General features: G+C 47.4%; 1 pseudogene; it reads left to right on the top strand.

The window, feature by feature from the left end:
• Positions 1 to 580: 580 nt before the first annotated feature.
• On the top strand, positions 581 to 7,763 carry LOC116271243 (annotated as a pseudogene).
• Positions 7,764 to 9,035: the final 1,272 nt, after the last annotated feature.

Genomic DNA, 9,035 nt, shown 5'->3' with positions numbered 1-9,035 from the left:
TCCAACCATAATAACGTAATTGAATATTTTCATGTATTGACATTTTGTGTCTGAAGATGAAATATTAGACTAAACCTATGAAAACATTTCATGCAAAGCCTTCAGTGATTGTAGAGTCTACTCTTTGGCGAATACACAAATTGATCTGTTAAAAATTGTATTAGATGTGATAATGATATTTTCTTTTTTATCTTCACCTGTTAGATATACTTACTTTAATTCTTCCAAAATTAATGATATGATTTAAAATACTACTAGGATATTTGGAGTTGATAGTTGAAAATAAAAGGCAAAATAAGAATTGCTGAAGCCTAGTGATAATGTATTTAGGATGTATTTATTATCTATTATCCCTATCATTAAATGTTTAAATTTCCATGCAAACCTATACATAAGAACTTGAACTTTTCTATAAAACCCTTCTTGCTCTGCACTTGAGCACCAGTGCATAACAAATAAAAGGAAAATGGATTCTCCTTCCAGAAGTTTGGCTGGACTCTCCCTTTCTTTTCCCTGCAATGCAGGGAGAGCATTTTGAGGTCACCATGGGGTGAGGTGGCCATGAGTGGGGGTCCTGGAGATGGCGGCCTGGAGGAGTGAGTGTGTGGACATGGGTTTCGTGGCCACGATTCTCCCTTGGGTCTTTCTGGTTGTGGTGGTGGCTGTGAGGACGGTGTCTGGGGATCCTCTCCAGGGGAGTTCTCCGCTTGTGCGGTCTCCCTGTGGAGAGGGCCCGAGGATGTCTGGGGAGGGATTCATAGAGTCGCCCCTGTGTGACAAAGACTTCCTGTGCGGGGTCTCCGGAAAAGCATCTTTGTAGGGGTGGTTGGGGGAAGCCATCGCCTGAGTGGAGGGTGGGGCCTGGTCTCCCCTGTAGGGTGGGCGGGATGTCTGAGGGAGTGCTGGAGGGTTATCTTCTGCGTCCGGGTCGCTGTGCAGGGTCTCAGCACAGTCCTTGACCTGGGGAAGTCATTGTGGAGACTCCGAAGTGGTTGGGACCGGGAAGGGGGCAGCCTGGGCGGTCTCCGTGGTCTGTCAGCGTCGCTGATGCCAGGAGACAGGTATGGGAGGAGTCTTTGGAGGGGAATAATTGTGGAGTCCCCACGTTCTGGGCTGGGAAAACTCGAGGGTGCTCTAAGGCCAGAGGCCAATACAGGGTGCGCAGGAATAACCTAGTTGGGTTCACAGGGGAATAACGGGTCCCTGGAAGGGTAAAGGGTGGAAGGAAGGGACCTCAGCAGGTCAGGTCTTGCAGGGCCCTTCTGTAGGGCTTCTGGGAGATAGAGGCTTGGAGCTCCTGAGGTCGCCCCTACCTGGGGCAGGGTATTTTCCCTGCTCCAGACCTTCCTGGGTCCCGGAGGAAGGAAATGAAACCGACTTCGCCCTCTCCACCGCCACGCTCCACTTGGCCAGGAGGCCTGGGCTCCCGCCTGCCCCACGTGGCGCTTGGCAAAGGCAGTTCAGGCGAGTCGCGGACTCCTGGGCGGGGAAGCTCCTGGAGTCTCTGGGATAGCGGGGCCACCCCTTTAGGGCCTGCAGCAGGAAGGGAGGGAGCTAGTGGCGCACCTCTGCATCCTTTTATTTCGGAATTGGAATTGGGTTTTCTTGGCCCACGGTGCAGAGCGGAGGGTGGGACGGGCGTCCCCCTGCTCCTTCTCTGCCAGGCGCAGTTTCCAGGGCAGATCCGAATGCCTGGGGCCCGACCGCGGGCTCCTGGGACTGTCAGGGGCCGTCTGTGCCCTGCGAGGGCCAAGCCAGCCCCACAGCTCCTGCGCGGGCCAACGAGGGCGCCCGGTGCAGAACACGGACCAGCAGCCCGAGCTCCCGAGGTGGACAATTCTGCTCCAGAACCAGCGGCGCCAGGTAGGGCTACAAACAGAGGGAATGCAGAGGGCTGGCCAAAAATTGAAGAAAGAAAAAAGGCAAATTACTGAATGTGGTAGTCATGAAATGTGGGGTTTGGTGTTGGATTTGAGTGTTACATTGGGTTTCGAATGAATGATTACGATGCAGTTTTAGGACTGGCGGTAGACAACTGTAAAACTCCAGGCACCTGCGGAGAGGAGAGTCGTTGATAACCTTTCTGTGAGAAGGTTCTTTTGAGCTGTGTTTGATAAGAAATATGCCCAGCCCTATGAGTATAGCTTTTACGTTCCTAACAATCTGCGAGTCAGAGTGGTCTTCAATAAATTACTATCATTTCCTTTGCTTCTCTGACCTGGTTAAACGAATCACATGGTTCTTGCCCATGAATAACCCTGCATCGGTGACCAAACCTTTGCGTGTTAGCTTGCTGCCTCCCTTTTCTTTATCATGCTTTGAAGTGGACAAGAAATAGATTTCATTTTTACAATCTGAGACTTGGGTTTCTGAAAGTCTAAAACAACCTTAGTGTATGTTGACATGTTGATTTTTTAAAATGTTTTACTGAGGTATATTTTATATAATATAATCACATATTTTAAATACAGCTCCAAGCTATTTAGTATGCTTATAGAGCCATGCGAGCTTAATTACCACCTAAATTTAGAATATTCGTATCTTTTAAGAGGAAAATGCATCCTATTTGCATTCACCTTTGCTGTGTCAGATCTAGACAACAATCAATTTTGTGTCTCTATAGATGAGCCTATTATCAGAGCTTCTGATAGCCAGGATCATGAATTATGTGGTGTTTTGGGTCTGGTTTCTTTCACTTAGCCTAATGTTTTTGGGTTTCATTTCTGTTGTGGCTTGCATCATTACATCATTCCTCTTGGATGGCAAGTAGCGTTCTGTTGCATGGACATTACCACATGTTATGAGCATTCATATAAGAGTCTTTGTATGATTATAGGAATTTCACTCGTTTTGCATACTAACTTTGAGTTAGAATTTCTGTGTCCTATAGTGATTTTATGTGCAACATTTTGCGGGATAGCCACATTTTTATTTCGTATTGTTTTGTTTTCAAGGTGGCGCAGTATTTTACATTCCTATTTGCAGCACATGTGAATTCCATATTCTCCACTTATTTTCTAACATTTGTCATTGTATCTTTGGTATAGCCATTCTAGTGGGTGTCAATTAGTATTAATTGTGGTTCGACTTGTATTATTTTAGCAACTCATGAAATTGAGTAAATTGGTAAATTGTGTATCTTCTATGGAAAACGTCTATTCAAATATTTTGTCCATTTTTAATTGGTCAATAGTTGTTTCATTATTGACTGATGAGAGTTTTTTATATATTCTACATACTAGCTTCTCTGAGTTTGGTTTTTAAGATTCCTTATATGAGATTTTATATATATATATAAAATATTCTTTATAAACTCTAATATACCCAAATCACATATACAATTTAAAATATTTCCTCCCATTAAGCAGCATATTTTTTCATCTTCTTTTTGATGTACTAAGAACAAAAGTTTCCAATTCAATAAAGTACAATTCATCTGTTTTTTAAAAAATTGTGCCTTTGGTGTAATATCTTATACATATCTATATAATCCAAGAATACAAATATGAACTCTATGATTTCTCCAAAGAATTTTGTGTTTTACCTCTTACATTTTGATAGATTATCTTTTTGAGTAGTTTTGGGCAGCTGCGGTTTGAGTTAGGGGTCCACCTTATCCTTTTGCAAAGTGGATATTTAGTTTTCCCCACAAAACTTTTTGAAATGACATTTATTTTCCTATTACAATTTCTTGGCATCTGTGGCACAATCAATTTACCATAAATTAATGTTTATTAGTTGCCCTTCTGCTTTATTCGCCTATATGAATCTATACTCATGTTAGTACCAGACTATAACACTGCGATAAAGATTGATATTGGTTGTGTGGGCATGGTGGCTCACACTTGTAATCCAAGCATTTTGCGAGGCCAAGGCAGGATAATTGCTTGATCCCAGGAGTTTGAGACTAGCCTGGACAAGACACCAAGACCCCATCTCTACAAGAAAAAGCAGTGTTAGCAGGATGAGTGGCATGCACTTGTTGTCCCAGCTACTCCTGTGGCTGAGGTGGGAAGATCGCTTGAGCCCAGGAGTTCCAGGATGCAGTGTGCTGTGATTGTGCCACTGAACTCCAGCCAAGGTGACAGAGAAAGACCCTGTTGCTGAAAAGCAAAAATAAAAAGATATTGGCAGGGCAAGTCATTAAATTTTGTTATTCTTTTTTAAGAAATTGCATTTATTTTATTTTGGTTGCATATCCACATGCGTTTTAGGAAGAGCTTTACAATTTTTATTGAAAAAACTAGAGAATTTGCATTGAATCTATAGAACCAGCTTTTAGTATTTTGGTGTTAATAGTAAGTATTGTTATTTTTGAATATTGATGTCACTCAACATATTCAGTTCTTTGATTACTTTTGGAGTCATTGCATTTATTTTGTTACATTTATCTCTGAGTATTTCTTCCTTTTTGATGCTTTTACCAATGGAAATTTTGTCTTCATTTAATTGTTAGAATAACCGGTTTTATGCAATAGTACAATTTAATTTTGTATGTTAATCTTACATCTGATTGTATCTAATTAACTTACTAATTCATCTAGGTTTTCAATAAATTTCTTACACATATTTATACAAAGTTATGACATGTGAAATGACCTATTTCTTTTTCAATCTGGGGAAGGGGAAGGAGAGGGGTTCTGCCTAGGCCTGGCCCTTCTTCCCATCTGGTCATTGCGTGAGGCCCAGAACCCTTGGTGGGGGCTATGGAGAGGCACAGACTGGGGCAGCCCCTCAGGGCCTGAGCCCCGGTCTGCATCAGCTGTTGCCAAAGCAGTTCTGCCCGACCCTCTGGGGTGGAAACTGAGCAGAGGACCCCACTACTGGGACCTGCCCCTGTCAGTCAGTCTCCTATGTCTCAATCTTGAGGGGTCCAGGTACGTGATCACGCCAGCTGAAGCAGCACCACGGGAACCTCGGCCCTGGCCTGGGAAACGCAACCCTCAAGAAGGCAGGAGAAAGCGACTGCCATCAACTGATCTCAGACCACCGTGTTCCTCCGAGTCTTTGAGTAACATCTCTTTCCAGGCATTGCCACCAGGGAGGAACTGGCCAGAGAGACGGGCCTCCCGGAGTATAGGATTCAGATTTGGCTTCCAGGCCAGGATGGCAGGGGACGCACGCACACAGGCGGCTGGTGCAACGCGCCCCTGGGCGAATGTCACTCTCCCCACACCTGGGCCTGGGAAAGGCCCCTTCCTGCACCCCACATGAACAGCCCGCCTTGGGTTCTCCCACGGAGAGCTTTCCTGAGCCACGCAGCAAGGGCCTTCACTCTGCTCCAGCCCAGCCAGGCTTCACAGGCATAAGGAATCTCCCACCTGCTCCTGGCACTCGGGTCTTTTGGATTCGATGTCCTGGCTCCTATGGAAGCGGCGGTCTCCCACCGTCAGACTCCTCGGTGGCCTCTGCACCCGACCAGATGTCAGGAGGACCAGGACCCACAGCACGGCGGCCTGCTGGGGGCGTGCTCAGTGGGACAGCTTGGGCCTGGTCAAGCTGAGTCACAGAGGCAAGGTGTACTTGTGCCCCACCCATTCCACCTGAGTCCGTGGTGGGGCTGGGGCCAGGGGTTCCAGGTCGCCAGGGCGACATAGGAACCCGAAGCCAAGGCGCCTCCACCTCCACAACTGGTGCCTGCGTAGGCCTCCACGTGGCAGGGGCAGATGCAAACCATCCAGGCGCCCTCCCAACCGCTCCAACAGCCAGAGCGCTGAGCTCACCGCTAGCCTGTTAGAGGAGCTCTTGTCGATCCCAGAGTTTCAGCAAAAGGCATAATCTCTTCTAGATCCAGAGCCACTGGGGGAGCTAAAGGATGTGGAAAAGCTCACGTCGCTGGAACCACTAAGCGATGAAGAATACGGGGCCCTGCCCCAGGAATTTTAGGACCCGGGGTTGGGGTGGGGTGGGGCAGAGCGATGGACTCTTTGGGGGTGAACATCAGGCTCGGTATGGAGAGGCGAGAGGTCTCTCTTCTCTTTCACCTGACCTGTGTAGAATCTTTGAGTTCCGGGTCCCGTGACGGACTACACACAGAGGAGAGTTGTCATCCTTTCCTGAGCATCCAGGGGTTCTCAGAGACCGCCCAAATACACCCAAGTGGGCCGTCTACTGCGCATGCGCGGGATCTCAGGCAGCTGGCTAGGCTTGGGGATCCGCCAGGGCAGGGGTCCCATTCCTTTTTCGTCCCGCGTTCTTCAGTGGGGTGAGGGGAGAACTCGGTCCTGAGAAACACTGGGACCGGGTAGCAGACAGGTCGGCTGTCTTTTCCGCGGCTCACCTCCGCTGCCTCCCCGCTCCAACGTTACTCGCCCACCCGTGCCCCGGCAGCCTCCTCGCCGTCATTGAGGAGTACCTGGCAGCTAAATGTGGAGCCCAGACGTCGCGCAAACCTGGGTGCTGCCCTTTCAAGACGGGAGTGAAGGCAGGCAGAGATGGGGAGAGGAACCGAGGCAGCGAAGGAGAAAAGGATGGAGGGAGGATAGGACGGTTGGACAGAGGGAGGTTGGAAGGGAGGGAGGGAGGAGAGGAGGGAGGAAAAAGAGGGAAAAGCGAAGTCAGGGAGAAAGGGAGGGCGGGAGAAAGAACGTGAGTGGGGGAGGAATGGACGGAGGAACGGAGGGACAGAGGGAGAAAGCAAGCAAGAAATAGAGAAGGGGAGGCAGATAGAAAAGCGGTCTTCTGCCTCCAGGACCAACAGGACCCCGCACTCCGGGAATATGTTGGGCGACCAATGCGGGCTAAGTGCTTGGCCCACAGCCGCGTCGGCCCGCGGGGGCTCACCGACCCTCCGAATCGCTAGACCTGAGCGATTGTGACGAATTCCTTCTCCCAAGGAATGAGTCAATTCCCCGAAGAGCAAAGAGCCGAATTTCGGGTGGTTGTTTTTCATTCTGCGTTCAGTGTAGAGGCCGACTGAGGCACAAGGGAGCTGGCCGGCCTCTCTCTGTCCTTGTCTGTCCTGTGAAATTCTGGCAAGGTCTCTCCGCGACGGCTCTCCCCACACCTTCTGACAACCTCTCCCCGAGGTAGCCAGGAGGAGGAAGGCGAAGGAGACTCTTTTGGACTGCGACCCGAAGGGATGACATGCGAGCCTGCTTTGAGCTGAACTCGTACTCTGGCATCACCAGCAGAGAACAGCTGGCCCAAGCGATGGGCATTCAGGAGCCCAGGGTCCAGATCTGGTTTCAGAATGAGAGATCACCCAGCTGAGGCAGCAGCAGCGGGAACCTCGGCCCTGGCCTGGGAAACACAGCCCTCAAGAAGGCAGGAGAAAGCAAACCGCTGTCCCCTGATCCCAGACCACCTTGCTCCTCTGAGCATTTGAGAAAGATCGCTTTCCAGGCATCACCAACAGGGAGGAACTGGCTGAGTAGCCTTGCAAAGGCAACTCTCTGCATGGTCTCTGACTTTTGGAGGAAAGGCAAATGCTTTAGGGCATATTTTCCTCTCTTACTTTTTTGAGGCCGGTTGGTGGGTGGGATAAGGCCAAGACTGGAGTGGAATTTTAAAGATTCAGCGCTGGAGTCCATATGTCCCACCGAGGGAGCTAACCTGTGGCCTCACACAGTGATCCTGGGCCTTTTAAGCCTGCTGTCCCTCAGAACTGTTTTCTCACCTTTTAATGGAATGAGGTGTGTGCTTCAGCTTGTTTAGCAAAACCACTCTGGAATCATTTAACTTTTGAGATTAAAAAACACAAAACCATAGCACAGCTGTCTTTTTTTTTTTCTTTTTTGACGAAGTATCGCTCATTGCCCAGGCTGGAGTGCAATGGCAAGGTCTCAGCTCACTGCAACCTCCGCCTCCTGGGTTCAAATGATTCTCTTCCCTCAGCTTCCTGAGTAGCTGGGATTACAGGTGCATGCCACCACACCTAGCTATATTTTTTGTATTTTTAGTATAGACAGGGTTTCACTATGTTAGCCAGGCTGATCCACCCACTTCAGCCTCCCAAAGTGCTGGGATTACAGGCCTGAGCCACTGCCCCTGGCCAGCACAGCTGTCTTTAGGCAAGTAAGATCACATCTACTCCAGTGCAATCTGTCATCTGAAGACTTGAAAACAAAAATGAAGTTTTTATAGTCACTGGGTGGGCAGTGTCTGAATGCATACTAATCAACACAAACCTTTGAAAGGTTACACTTAGTACAGAACTTTTAAACCTTGCTCTGTATGAATTGTACTTTTTGAACATAAGCTGCACTTTATTTTCTAATCTGGAGGATGAATAAGTTAAATACATGCTTTGAGGATGCTAGTAATTGCAAGTGATATCTGATTGTGATTTTGCTTTGCAATTTCCTAATGAAAACAATGTTGAGCACCTTTTCATGAGCTCATTAGCCACTTGGATCATTTATTCCTATACTGATATGTTGTCATCACTGATCATCAGAATGTCATCTGATAGAATATATTTTTCTAAGTTAATTTACTTATGAGAAATTTACAAGGGCATAAAATAATTTGCTTAGTGAATGTAGTCATCTCGTTTAATCTTTGATGTTTTAGATGACAATATTTTTTGGTTTTTTGAGACAGAGTCTCATTCCATTGCCCAGGCTGGAGAGCAGGAGGGAGAACACAGCTCACTGCAGCTTGGACTTCCCAGGCTCAAGGGTCCTCCCACCTCAGTTTCCTGAGTAGCTGTGGCTACACGCATGCACCACCATGTCCAGCTTTTTGTAAATTTTGTAGACATGGGGTTTTGCCATCTTGCCCAGGCTGGTCTCGAACTCCTGGGCTCCAAGAAATCTTCCCAACTCAGCCTCCCAAAGTGCTGGGATATCAGGCATCAGCCATCAAACCTGGCTACGATGGCTTGGTTTTCTTATTGGCATATTCTATATTCACCAAATGAAGTATTTACAGTCTCAGTCCTGGTCGAGTAAGCAAAAAGAAATAATCTGCAGTAATTTTGCATGCTTATATTCAAATTTTATATCCAAATCCACAACATATTGGCCTAATTTTAAAGTTTTTTAAACAATATATGTAATGGTCATGTAAACCTTTCATGGCTTTTTAAAATT

The sequence above is a fragment of the Papio anubis genome, chromosome 18 (genome assembly GCF_008728515.1).
Source record: "Papio anubis isolate 15944 chromosome 18, Panubis1.0, whole genome shotgun sequence".
Classification (NCBI taxonomy): Eukaryota; Metazoa; Chordata; class Mammalia; order Primates; family Cercopithecidae; genus Papio; species Papio anubis.
The sequence above is the reverse complement of the archived record's forward strand: the minus strand, read 5'-3'. Positions and strand labels throughout refer to the sequence as shown.